The sequence below is a fragment of the Macadamia integrifolia genome, chromosome 5 (assembly GCF_013358625.1).
Source record: "Macadamia integrifolia cultivar HAES 741 chromosome 5, SCU_Mint_v3, whole genome shotgun sequence".
Lineage (NCBI taxonomy): Eukaryota > Viridiplantae > Streptophyta > Magnoliopsida > Proteales > Proteaceae > Macadamia > Macadamia integrifolia.
Window position 1 is genome coordinate 36,987,546 of NC_056561.1, and position 15,237 is coordinate 37,002,782.

Here is a 15,237-nt window from a genome sequence, read left to right on the forward strand (position 1 = left end):
GAGAAATATAAACTCCTACTGTCCTACAAGTTCTAAAACAGATTATGTTAACCAATAACCAGCCACAAGTACTGTAGAGAAAATGAGAAATATAAATTCCTATAGTCCCACAACTCTGCAAGTTCTAAAAGACTAAAACAAAGTATGTTAACCAATATTCAATAACAAAAAAAAAAAAAAAAACATTGCAGAGATATAAACTCCTACAAGTCTACACCAAGTTATAACTTATAAAATCGAGTATATTAGTTATCTAATTGAAAATAAATAACTCATTCTATTTATGCATTATGCTGTTATGACTTATGAAACAGAAGAAGAAAGAGCAATATAAATAGATAAGAAAGAACAACAGAAATACAAATGCATAAGAAATAGAGAAGAAAAAGCAGCAAAAACCAAGAAGAAAGATCAGCAAAAACAGAGAAAAAAGAGTAGCAGAAACAGAAACAACAGAAGAAGAAGAAAAAGAAGGAGGAGGAGGAAGAGGATGAGAAAGAGAAAGAGAAAGAGCAGCCACAATGTTCAGGTTCACATTTCACAGTCTCGCAGAGCAGATAGAGATAAGAACTAAAGAAGAAGAATGAGAAGAGAAGCAGAGAAGTAGAGAAGAAGAAGCAGACGTCTCATGTCTAGAGAATATGGAGATAAGAACTGAAGAAGACGAAGCAGAAGAAGGAGAAATAGACGTCTCACATCATAGAGAAGGACAGAAGAAGTAGAAGGAGACACAGACGTGAGACGTCTCACGTTGTAGAGAAGAAGAAGGAGAGAAGAACTGAAGAAGAAGGAGGAGGAGAAAGAGATGTAGAGAAGAAGTAGAAGACGAAGAAGAAGGAGAAGGAGAAAGATGATGAACTTACCTTGCTCTCACTGTTCACTGTTCACTGTTCAGTCGAGGGTTTTTCTTCTTTTGGGGATTTCCAGTTAAAAAATTGAGACTTGAGAGAACGAGAGATTGACTTGGTTGAGGGTTTTGTTTTGCTTTTATCTTTCAACTGCCAATAAAAATATAAGAAATAGAATATTTTTAATAAGTAAAAAAAAAAAGGTACCAAAAATCGATTGTCTAGTGCTTCAGGCTTGAAATGGTGTCTATAGCACCACTTATCCTACTCCGGCTACCGCCATTTGATACCCATACTAATCGTACCACCTACATGAGTTGGATTTACCATCGGGATGCCAAAACGTAGCCTAGGCGATGCCTTGACAGATATGACAGATAGACACACATGAGTATTCTCCATGACCTCTAAGAAATGAAAAATCCATAATATCGTATAGAAAGTATAACTAACTACAAAAGGCCTAGTGACAATATAAATGTATTTTTTCTTATTCAGTCAACAATGCAAATAAACATTCTTTCCTTATTGCATATTAGTTCTTAATTTGAAGTTTTTAAGAATATATGTATCAAATAATGTATATTGTTTGCAAATTGTCTTTTCAAAATCCAGAAGTGCATGGGAAAACAAAATTACTTTACTTAAAAAAACATGAAAATCTCAATGTTCTCATTGAGTAGATAAAAACCATATAAAAATTTTATTTCTGAAAAATGAGAAAGCGAGAGGGAGAATAAGACCTTATTATACAATCGTTCATTCCTATCAACTCAATAAATAATAGTCAGATCATTAAATAGCTTATATTATTATACAAGCGTGAGATTAATACGAATCCATGTTTGATTCTATTTTCTTCATGAGAAAAATATATTTTCTTGAAATCCAAATTAATGACAAAAATACAAACATAAATGCTTAATACGAATGAACACCAAACACATGCTGGTCATCAGAATAAAATAGAAATACTCAGAGAATCCAAATGACAAAAACAAACATAAATGTTTAATATGAAGGAACACCAGTCACATGATTGTCATTAGATTAAAAATAGAAAAACTAGAGAGGCTGAAGAATCTATAACTCTGGGTAAGGCTTAACTTGAATGGTAACTTGCTATCATCTATCTTTTTAAATATGATTGAGATTTTTTTTTTAGCAGGCATGTTGTAGACACAATGTCTAACTATGTTAGCACCATTCATACTTAAGATTAGAACTGACTCGACATGTAAAGATATGACAATTGGACTAGTGAATAGTCCAACTATCTCAATTTTTAGGTTTGTACCAAATAATATGTTGCAGTTAGTCTAGAAAAATATAATATAAAAAGACCTTAAAAAATCGTTGCGATCAATATGAGGGATCCCTTCATCATTTATGTTAATAATGCAACTGTTCTAAACACATATCGTGGGCATGCTATGCAATCTGACTAATCTTAGATCATGGTTATGCCATTTGAAATCTCATGATTATGGTTTGAAAAATTTGGGCATATAATCAACTTCTTCATCTCGGATTATACTAGGATGATTTCTTTTTTTTTTCCATTACATATATAACGATCCAAGAATACGGCAAGTACCATACACATCTGAGAGATCGGTGAGGTGTCTCCACCAAGAATAAGACAAGTACCAAGGGATTTGGAAGATCAATGAGAGTATGCAAACTTTAGTCCTACATCACCTAGGGAGAGATTACTGAGCTAATTGATAACCTTTAGCCTCCTTAACATGACACAACACATTTTAAAACCTTGAGGTCCATGGGTCAAAGAGGACGATATTGTGCAAGGTTAATGGGGCCGAGCTGTTACAGCATAATTATAGCAACCACCAAATTGAACTATAATTCGTCATTTAACACGCATCCACTTCTTGATAGTGATAATTGCTAGATCTCTTACAAGAAAAAATTTGAAATTCATTTGGAGTTTTTTACCTACGGGATACTACAAATTAAATATTGACAGAATGTTCTCTTGAAAATCTAGGGTGTTCAGGAACTAGAGGCATATTGAGAGATGAGATGGGCATTGCTCTAATTTGCTTTGCTCAATATGAAGGCATCGAGACAAATTATATAATGAAATTCTCTATTTTTTTTCATAAAGATTCAAATGCCAAGGAATAAAGTTCTTAATAAATTATGAATTGAAAGTGACTCTCAAACAGTTGTGCTCGAATAATGAGATTCCTTTGTGCTTTGAACAAAATTGATGCATCTGAAGCAGTACCTGGACAATATAATTTAGAAAATCTTATATTATTATAGGGAGATTAATTCAATAGCGGATAAACTAGCAAAATATGTCACAACAACTAGAAGTACTATTATCTAAGATACAACTCCTCAGTTTGTTAATCATGATCTAAATTAGGATTTTTAGCAAAAACCGAGATATCTATTTATAACCGAGATATCTTTTTATATAATTTTACTTATGCATATTTCTTTTAGTTGGATTGCTTATTCTACTGATGATCATGCTGAAGGTGAAATAGCAATCCAATAGGCCTATTTTTATACTCTCATTCTTTCATTCTATTCACTTGTTAACTTTTGATAAAAAAAAATATATGCTTTAATCGACACTCTTGTCCTAGGCACTGTAGTTTATAGACATAGTTAATAATCTTCTTTTGTTCGAGCACATTAAAAATCCCAATAAAAAGATCATCCATTTTACTATATTTACTGGCCTCTTATTAATCCTCTCTATATATTCAAAATCTATCTTTTCTCCTAACTCGTGACAAGTCATTGAATTAATCATAAAATAATGCTTCTTATTCATCCACTGATTGTTTCTGATTATTTATCAATTTTATCAAGTGATAAAAGATGTAATAAAATTAAGTTTATGAATTTTTACTTGCTATTTCACCATTAGAAACTACAAACATAAATAATACGTTTTATGAATTCACCTATTTCTTGAACATTTATAGTAATACATATAAGATTTTCAAACGATCTTGGATAATACATATATAATATGAATACTCACAATTATATTTTAGAATCATATTTTTAAAATATACAATATGACAACCATATAAATTTAATGCCTAATTCCATCATAATTATGAACAATTTAAGGTTTAATCTTAGGATAACCAATCGTTCATAATAAATTAAAGCAAAGTAATATTAAACACTTTAAATTATTTTGATGGACACATAAATCCAATATATGAAGCTACATACGTTTATTATTTATTTTTATTATTTCATCAGGGTAACTTCCAAATGGACAAAAAATTATTGTCAAGAGGCTCCCAAAAACCTTAAAGTAAAATGCAAAAGAGTTTAAGAATGAGATCGCGTTAGTGGCAAAGCTTTAACACTACAATCTGGCTAGGATATTAGGATTTTTCTTAGAAGGAAAAGAAAGGATCATGATATATGAGTTTGTACCCAATAGAAGCCTCGATTATTTTCTATTTGATTCGCCCCACACCCCACTCTCTCTCTCTCTCTCTATATATATATATATATGAGTTGTTTTTCCTCATGTTATTTTCATGAATTATATAATAAAAGTTGATGCAAATGTGAAAATAAAACTGAAACTTATGACACTTCATCATCTTTTATCAACACACCAATCTTTCGTAACAAGAATTTTGGGGTCTGCATATAAAGCTAATCTCTCTTCTAGGTTCTCACACTTTTTTTTTTTATGTTGAATAAAATTAATTCTTTAAATTTCGTTACCCACTGAGTCCTTTCCTAGTCATTGATGAAAATAGGAGAAAAATTGATTATAAAAAAGACCTTTAACATAAAATTAAGAAATAATATATGGAGATAAAAAATAGAAACAATAATATCTATCTAAAGATTCCAAAGATCATTTAATACCTAGAATTTCATTGGTCATACATTAGTAGTAGGATATAGAATTAAACAAAAAATAAAAATAAAATAAAATAAAACTAGTGTTTAAAAAAATAAAAACATGATGAGATGTGAGACAATCCTTTTCTCCTACATACAGTGGAGGAAAAATGATTGCCCCACCCCTCATGAAAGGTGAAAATCTCGTCCCTATTTATGCTTATACTAGTACTCCCATTTACTCACGCTTCGGGGTAGAGGCCATACTTCCTTTCAGGGAACCCTCTTATAAAAAATCTATATGATAAAACATGTGAGAAGGTGTAGTATACCCTTGGGCTCATAGAGACCTTTTTTCATAAAAAAAGGAAAAAATGGTTTCTGCATGTGGGGAGCGTGACCTATGCATACAGACATAGGGGGTGAATTCATTGATCAACTTCTCATGAAATGCAAAATGACTCCCCAATTGATGCTTCTTTGAGCACTCCTATTGACCACGCACATGTGCAGGAGTCACACTTCCCCCTAAAAATTATCACTTTCTCAGTTATAAATAAATCTGAATTAACTATTTGAACTATGGTTACATATATATATATATATATATATAGTGGGTTCTTTTCAGTTTCTTTTCAATTGGGTTATGGATGTAAACATCCAGGCTGTGGAAAGGGACACATGCGAGCACCATAGCATATCACATTAAGAGAGAGAGAGAGGGGGGATCTTAACTATCTAGTAATGGGTGGGTATAGATGTCCATCATAATTTTTAATGAACAAAACAGTACCCTCCAAGGACTTTAACTGAGACCCAAGCTTAAGATATCAGATAGGAAGATTTTACTTCTCCAAGTCATTAATTTTCTACTAAATATCAGTGCTTAGACAAATTTCAAAATTAAAGAAATAGTACTAGAAAATGACAAGATGGAGTGATATTGTTTTTTTCACATCTTGTAAAAGAAGACCAGAAAAAAATTAAAAAGAAGAAAGAAATCCTGAGTCGCAAAAAGTTGGAGAGAAAGATAATTTGTTGTAGAGAATGAGTAGGGAGAAAAATATCAGCTTCTCTTTATATAAATGAGTCTCCATTATTTCATCCTATGAAAATAACATCTCTCTCTCTCTCTCTCTCTCTCTCTCTCTCTCGGTAACTCTTAAAACCTTACTATCATATCGTCTTGTGTTCACTATTTTTTCTGTAACGAAAGGTAGCCCCCCTCTGTGTCTCTCTCGATGCTGTCTGATAAGAATGTCATTTGTCCTCCATTAATATACTAGCCCCCCCTCCTCTCATCTCCTTTCTCATTCAATCCCTACCCCATTATTGACTTAACTAATCTGCTCTGTAACTCTGATTCTCTCTCTCTCTCTCTCTCTCTCTCTCTCTCTCTCTCTCTCTCAGAGTTGATAACAGTAGTCCCCCCACTTATCAACAGGAGAGTTGATAACATTAGTCTCCCCACTCATCAACTATTGTTGGAATTTAAGTTTCAAATTATGGTCAAATTAATCTTTTCAAAGTGATCTTTTTGAAATCCAAGATAGTCTTTTTGAAATTCAGCTTTCTCTCTCAAAAGCGTCTTTTTCATTTTGTCTCTAGCACTTGTGGAGTAGTAATGAGCTAGGACTTCTCACAAAAGTTTAGTCCCACAATGGTTAGGGATGAAAGAAAACTTGGATATATATATAGGAATGTTTGCTAAGGGTGCAAGCCCTTTGGAGAGGAACTCTCCCTTGTCATGTGTATGTGGAGGGTTCCTGGGGTGTCTTTTAATTATGCGCTCACCGGCCGTGGTCAGGTGTGGATGTGGATTCAAAGAACCTACTTTTTACATATTGAAAGTTTCATAGCCTACACATTTTTTTTTCCAAATGACACCATTGTTACATGTACCTATATGAACCCAACTGCCATTGTACATACCTATTTGTACATTCACCTGCACGTATCAGTATATGGATACGTTGTCCCATACATGTATAGAGTCACACCTATATACGTATGGATACCTGTACAAGTATACCCATTCTTATACAGAGGTATACATTCTATATATACAGAACTCTGATTCTGGTTATTATAGAAAATACTATTATATTCTGGGTACTGTATGAAATATGTACTTTGTGTGGGAGTGTTTGTTCATTGTTCTACTGCAAGTGCTTATGTTCTCTATTTTCATTCTGTTATCGATTTTCTTTGAATCCCTGAGTATTACCTTCGGACATATCTGTGGGAATTGCTTATTGGAGTGCACCTTATGCTTTCTTGATAGGGCTAATTGCTAGATCTCCCACAAGAAAATTTTTAGAATTCGTTTGGAGTTTTTCACCTACGGGATACTTCAAATTAAATATTGATGAGATGTGCATTGCTCTAATTTGCTTTGCGCAATATGAAGGCATCGTGACAAATTATATGATGAAATTCTCTATTTTTTTTTATAAGGATTCAAATGGCAAGGAACAAAGGTCTTGATAAACTATGGATTGAAAGTGACTCTCAGGTAGTTGTGTTCAGAATCATGAGATTTCTTGGTGTTTTGAATAAAATTGATGGCATCTGACGCAGTACTTAGACAATATAATTGAAAATATCATATTATTACAGTGGGGTTAACTCAATAGCGGATAAACTAGTAAAATATATTACAACAACTAGAAGTACTACTATCTGGGATATAACTCCTTAGCTTGTTAATCATGATCTAAATTGGGATTTTCAGCAGAAACTGAGATATCGATTTATATAATTTTATTTATGCAGTGTTTTTTTGGTTGGATTACTTTTTCTATTAATGGCAATGCAGAAGATGGAATAGCAATCTAATAGGTCTATTTTGTATGCTCTCATTCTTTCGTTCTATTCACTTGTTGACTTTTAGCAAAAAAAAAAAATGTTTTAATCGACCCTCTTGTTGTAGACATTGTAGTTTATAAACATAGTTAATAATTTTCTTTTGTTTCAGCACAGTAAAAATCTTAGTAAAAATTATAACAACCATCAAATTGAACGATAATTCGTCATTTATCACACATCTATTTCTTGATAGTGACAGTTACTAGATCTCACATAAGGAAAATTTTGAAACTCATTTGGAGTTTTCCAGCTACGAGATACTTCAAATTAAATATTGACGGATGCTTTCTTGGAAATCCAGGGTGTTCATGACCTGGAGGCATATTAAGAGATGAGATATGCACTGCTCTAATTTGCTTTGCGCAATATGAAGGCATAGAGATAAATTATATAATGAATTCTCTATTTTTTTTTTCATAAGGATTCAAATGGCAAGGAGCAGATGTTGTGATAAACTGTGGATTGAAAGTGACTCTCAGACAGTTGTGTTCGGAATCATGAGATTCCTTGGTGCTTTGAATAAAATTGATGGCATCGGAAGCAGTACCTGGACAATATAATTTGAAAAATCTCATATTATTATAGGGAAGTTAACTCAGTAATGGATAAACTAGCAAAATATGTTGCAACAACTAGAAATATTACTGCCGGGGATACAACTCCTCAGTTTGTTAATCATGATCTAAATTGGGATTTTCAGCAGAAACCGAGATATCGATTTATATTATTTTATTTATGCAGTTTTCTTTTGGTTGGATTACTTTTTCTTCTAATGACCATACTGAAGGTGGAATAGCAATGCAATAGGCTTATTTTGTATGCTCTCATTCTTTCGTTCTATTCACTTATTGACTTTTAGTAAAAAAAAAAAAAGGTTTGCTTTAATTGACCCTCTTGTCGTAGACACTGTAGTTTGTAGACATAGTTAATAATATTCTTTTGTTCTAGCACATTAAATACCTCAGTAAAAAGATCAAACCCTTTACTGTATTTACTAGTCTCTTATTAATCCTCTCTATATGTTCAAAATCTATATTTTCGCCTAACTCGTGACATGTCATTGAATTAATTACAAAGTAATGATTCTGATTCATCCACTAATTGTTTTTGATTATTTATCAATTTTGCCAAGTGATAGAAGATGTATTAAAATTAGGTTATGAATTTTCACTTTTTACTCCTCCATTAGAAACTACAAATCTAAATAATATGTTTATGAATTCACCTGTTTCTCAAACATCTATAGCAATACATATAAGATTTTCAAGCAATCTTGGACAATACACATATAATATGAATTCTCACATTTATATTTTGGAATCACATTCCTAAAGCCTAAAATATACAATTTGACAGGCATATAAACTTAATGCCCAGCCAATTCCATTATAATTATGAACAATTTAATTTTAACTTTAAGACAACCAATCGCCCATAATAAATTAAAGTAAATTAACATTAAACACTTTAAATTACTTTGATGGACACATAAATCCAATATATGAAACTGCATAAGTTTATTATTTATTTATATTATTTCATCAAGGTAACTTCCTAATGGACAAGAAATTATTGTCAAGAGGCTCCCAAAAAGCTCAAGGTAAATGCAGAAGAGTTTAAGAATGAGATCGTGTCAGTGGCAAAGCTTCAACACTGCAATCTGGTTAGGCTATTATGATTTTTCTTGGAAGGAGAAGAAACGATCATGATATATGAGTTTGTACCCATTAGAAGCCTTGATTCCTTTCTATTTGGTTCATCCCACACCCCTCTCTCTCTTTCTCTTTCCCTATATATATATATATATGAGTTGTTTTTCCTCATGTTATTTTCATGAATTTATACAATACAAGTTGATGCAAATGTGAAAATAAAACTGAAACTTATAACATTTCATCCTCTTTTATCAACACACCAATCTTTTGTAGTAAGAGTTTTGGGGTTTGCATAAGAAGCTAATATCCCTTCTAGGTTCTCATACTTTTTTTTGTGCTGAATAAAATAGAGAAAATTGCATTGCCACCCCCTGAACTTCAGTCGTTATTCAACGCCACCCCCTGGACTTTTTGAAACGTCAAAGCCACCCCCTAAAAATTCAAAAAATTTCAAATCGGTCCCTGCCGTTAGCCGACCGTGAGAAATGAATGAAAACCGGTTAGTTTTTTTCTAATATACCCAAAATACCCCCACCTATTGTGAGAGGACAATATTGCCCTCTCCTTTATTTCCATCTCCTAAACCCATACCCATCTCACATCTCTCATCTCTCATCTCTCATCTCACTCCTCTCACTCACTCGGCCGGACAAGAAGAAGAAGAAGACGAAGACCCACCTACAACTCGATTCTCCCCTCCTCCGGCGTGCGATTCTCCCCTCCTCCGGCGTGCAAACCTCTCCCCCCTCCTCCGGCGTGCAGAGTAGCTCTCAAGCTTCTGCAAGAAATGAAAGAGTCTGGTGTTCAACCCAACTCTGCAACTTTCACTTCTGTGCTCACTGCTTGCAGCCACTCAGGTCTTGTGGATGAGGGACTCCAACTCTTCAACAGCTTGATCTGCAACTTTGATTTCTTTCCAAGTATTGAACAGTTTGCATGTATTGTCGATTCACTTGGACGTGCTGGGCGACTTGAGGAGGCCATCACCTTTATAAATAAAATGCCAATTGAGCCTGATAGGAGCATCTGGGGGGCTTTGCTTGCTGCCTGTCGGGTCCATCAAAATATTGATTTTGGAAGGCTAGCTGCAGAGCACCTATTTCACTTGGAACCCAAAAACCCTGGAAATTATATCACGCTGTCAAATATTTATGTGAGAGCTGGGAGATGGAATGATGCTGTGAGAGTGAGGAAGCTAATGGAAGATCGAGGATTGATGAAGCCATCTGGACATAGCTGGCTTGAGACCGCTGATTCAGTAGTGATTAGTAAGACATCGGTTGAAGGGATAGTTCAAGATGATCTCGGAATCTTTATTTAGTGCAACTAGGAAGTGAGGAATTGAGGAAGAAAATTTTCTTTCTCATGGAAATTCAGTCCAAGCTCTAATTTACAACACATCACTGAAACAACATGAATGCAGATTTTTTGGTTGCGACAGCGTCTCAAGATGTTTATATTGTTGGGCGGGGGGTTGGGGGAGGCTTCTAAAGGGAATCTTGACTGCCATTATTTGCAATTCCCATTTAAGGGTGTAAGAAGGCCTTTATTCACTTCTAGATTTTTCCCCCAGAGGTAAGAATATTGCATTCACTACTTTTAGGATGAACCAGTTATTTTATTTACTGCCAAGTCTACTGTTCATACATTTCTCCTTTTGGTTAACGACAACAACTGTTACTGTTTGTAGGATAGTTTTGAATTTCCTAAAAAGATAAATGGCTCTATAGAAGTAAAGAAATGCTAAAGGAAAGTGAGTTTTGAAATGAGAAACATTTCCATGCAATGGAAAGTTTAATGATGCAGTTCTCACTATAGAACTGCCTTGTCAATATCAGAAGGCCTAAATGAAAACATATTATTGGATGTTTATGGTGCTGCATTATTTGCAGAGGATTTTTCACCGAGTGTTCTCATATAAGCAATATGATCATTTAAATGTGATTACAATCGCACGCCGGAGAAGGGGAGTTGCAGAGTTGGTTGAACACCAGACTCTTTCATTTCTTGCAGAAGCTTGAGAGCTACTCTCCACGCCGGAGGAGGGGGGAGAGGTTTGCACGCCGGAGGAGGGGAGAATCGCACGCCGGAGGAGGGGAGAATCGAGTTGCAGGTGGGTCTTCGTCTTCTTCTTCTTCTTGTCCGGCCGAGTGAGTGAGAGGAGTGAGATGAGAGATGAGAGATGTGAGATGGGTATGGGTTTAGGAGATGGAAATAAAGGAGAGGGCAATATTGTCCTCTCACAATAGGTGGGGGTATTTTGGGTATATTAGAAAAAAACTAACCGGTTTTCATTCATTTCTCACGGTCGGCTAACGGCAGGGACCGATTTGAAATTTTTTGAATTTTTAGGGGGTGGCTTTGACGTTTCGAAAAGTCCAGGGGGTGGCGTTGAATAACGACCAAAGTTCAGGGGGTGGCAATGCAATTTTCTCTAAAATTAATTCCTTAAATTTCTTTGCCCGCTGAGTCCTTTCCTAGTCATTGATGAAAATAGAAGAAAAACTGATTATAAAAAAGACCTTTAACATAAAATTGAAAAATAATATATGAAAATAAAAAACAGAAACAATAATATCTATCTAAGAATTCCAGAGATCATTTTATCCCTAGAATTCCATAGGTCATACATTAGTAGTAGGATATAGAATTAAACCTAAAAACAAAAAAACAAAACTAGTGTTTAAAAAACATAAAGACATGATGAGGTGTGAGACCATCCTTTTTCTTTTGCCAAATTATATGTATTTCTTAAAGGGTCTCAATTGCTTTCTAATGCAATCTTTCTCAGGGTATTGCTCGAATACAAGGATCGGGAGAGTAAACTTTGTAGATAAAATCAATTCAGAACAGAATGACATTCTGCCAATAATTTGGGGATACATCTCTACTCCGATATCGGATTGGAGTGGTTCAAATTGAGAATTAAAGGTAAGAAGTGGGGCTACAACGTTTGTGAAATAATAATTGTTCATATTATTGATGGAAAATGGATTAAAAGAGTTGTCAAGTTACTACACTTACACAGCCCGGATCTAAAAATAATTGCTTCAAAAATTCAACTCTTCTAGGTTGGATTTTTGAGGGGTGTGACTTCAACTCTTCAAGGTTGAAGGCTCGGTTCTTCTAGGCTTATTGAAAGCCCAATCTTTTCAAGAATAGGTGAAACACAGATTGGTTTCATAAGAAGAACTCTTCTAGGTTCATAAAAAACTTGGAGCAACTTTGAAATTTACTTTGATTCAATTGTATTGTGTCTTTCCAACTCAAAATGTGTCATCTTTATATAGGACTACAACCCTTTACCTAAGAGACTATAACCATCATTTAGAATTTCAAGTTTGTGACATGGACCAATCACAAAATACATTAGAAAATAAAAACTCAATAAAAATCTTAAAAATAAAAAATATAGTTGAGGTCTTCCACTTGTTGAAGTCTCCCATCCCTTGATTCAAGAGTTGAGGTCTTCTAATGCCTTGATACAAGATTCAATACTTTGATTATTGTTTCAAGATGAGTAGTGACTTCCAAGTGGCATTTCTTTGTAATTTTCTAATGCTAGCTCAAATACCAAACTTGAGATCACAAGTTAAGGAGTCAAAGGAATTGAGGTGAAAATCCACTAAGGATGTGAAGAGTTCCAATCCTAAAAGTTCCTACGATATCTCCATCATCGATTACATTTGAGTTTCCATGACTGAGATTAAACTTTAAAGTAGATAGTAAAGACTAAAAAATGTTGAATTATGGGCTAAGGTAAATGCTAGGCCTTGGACTAAACTTCATGTGTTTGTTGGCCTGCATCACTTTTCCATAATCACTGATGAAAAAAAATATATATATAAATTAAAGAGAAAATAAAAAGATAGAGAGCAAAAAGAAATTTTCAGACAATCAAAATGACGATGTCGTCTAGACACTTCAAATAGTTATCCAATGCTTGATTACCCTCTTTTAATCTTGTGCTGATTTGAAGATAAGTCTATGTCTTCAAAATATTTGGGCAATAGGGATGATGATGTCTTCTAGTCACTTCAATTAGTTACGGTTGTAAGAGAGACCTGCATCATTAAATAGAGTATAATATGGCGTCCAAATTGTCACTCAGGAATCTGACTTTCAATAATTGAAATAAACAAGGCAAAAGAGCGAGAGAGAGAGAGAGAGAGAGAGAGAGAGAGAGAGAGAGAGAGAGAGAGAGCTGTGGGAAAACACTTAGCCTGATAAGTTTGATAGGACTAGTGATCATGGAGCTCATCTTAGGCCTATGTAGGTTTATTAAGTAGTAGATGGGCTAAACATTCCACTTGACCCTTATGGGATCCATCCAACATTGGCCATATCCCTAGAGCCTTTCCAGACCTGCACTTGGGAAGATTTGACCTAAACTTTCAAGAAATAACACACATAATACTAAGATGTAAACTAATTGTGAACTTGAGGCTATAAGCTAGAAAAGAACCTAGGGTTTATGATGTTCTTACTGAAATTTTGAAGGAAAGCTACCCCAATGTGTGATAGGCCAATTGAAAGAGAGCAAGTGAAGATGCTCATTAATTATTTACATCCCCAATATGGACAATATCCATTTTCCCATCTATTAATTACCTTTGAAGACCCAGTGAGGCCTATAGTCAGATAGAAGATGTCATCATAGCCAATAATCTACCCGAAAAGGGAGGTAAACCCATGGCTGGAACAATAGAGGAAAGCAGACTTACCAAGGTGAAAATGAAATACATACAAAAAATTTAGGTCAAGAAATCTCTACCAATAATACTCTCAAACTAGAATTTCGGGCCATGGAGAACTTCTAAAGCCATAAAAATGGATCTCACACCATTTCGGAACACCACACAAACGGGTTGACAAATAAGGTGTCAAAAAGTTGCCCCCTTCCATTAAGATTGTTTATATACAACAACGACAACATTTAAAATCTTATTCCAACTTAATGGGATCGATTACATAGTGAATCCAAGTAAGAATGAGCGCAAGGATCAATAGTTGTTTATATATGATTATTTATTTATAAATCATTGGATCACAACACTCTAAACATGATTATATATTCATGAATTACTAATTTAGTGACAACTTGATGTGCTATTTCCACTGCTCGAGTATGGCTTAGCCCATTTAAGAGCCTTTTTCTGTTTTCCACATGAAAAATCCAATGTTCAAATTCAAGTTAGACAATGGAATGATGAATCCCTTAAGAATATCCAATTTCGTTTTTTCTACAGCCGATCCAAAATGTTAGTCCATCTAAAGAATTATTGCATACAATTTTGGTTGTTTTTGAAAAAATTCCATTCTCACTAATACAAAGTTACAAACTTAATATCCTTGTACATGATATGGACACACTTGAAAATTATTATAGAAAGAGGGAAATTGAAGTATTTATAAAATTATTTAAATGTATGAGTTCCAAATCAATGATCTTTGACGATAGAAAGTAAATATTTAAAGGGGAAAAAAAGTTATCCGATAGTGTTGCGTAAGCCTAGACATATGGGAAAGTGGAACCAAGTTGGGAAAAGACATCCATACCCCGACTCCACTTCCCCATGTATCTGGGAGTACAACACTATTGGGTAGAATTCTTTGTCCCATATTTAAAATATCTAATAGTATAGAGACTATAATAAAAAATAGAAAACTTTCAGAACGTCCCTTAAAATTTAGGTTCTAGATTAATAAATAGTCAAGAAGTAAATTGCAAGTTTATTTATATATATTTATTTGAAATTAGTGTTGGTTTTAGAAATTTTTATTTCAACTTGTGTCATTCTTTTGCTATTAGAGATTCCATAGTCTTTTCAATTTTTATTAAAATTTCATAACGAACCCTTAACTTATTACCTTATTACCTTCATAACTTATCCACATACAAATTTTTTGTCATATACATAGATAATCTAAATTGTATATTTTGCCTTCAATCTCCTTCCATCTCTTCATTCTATTGATGGGTAATTTCTTTCTTACACTTAATTAAA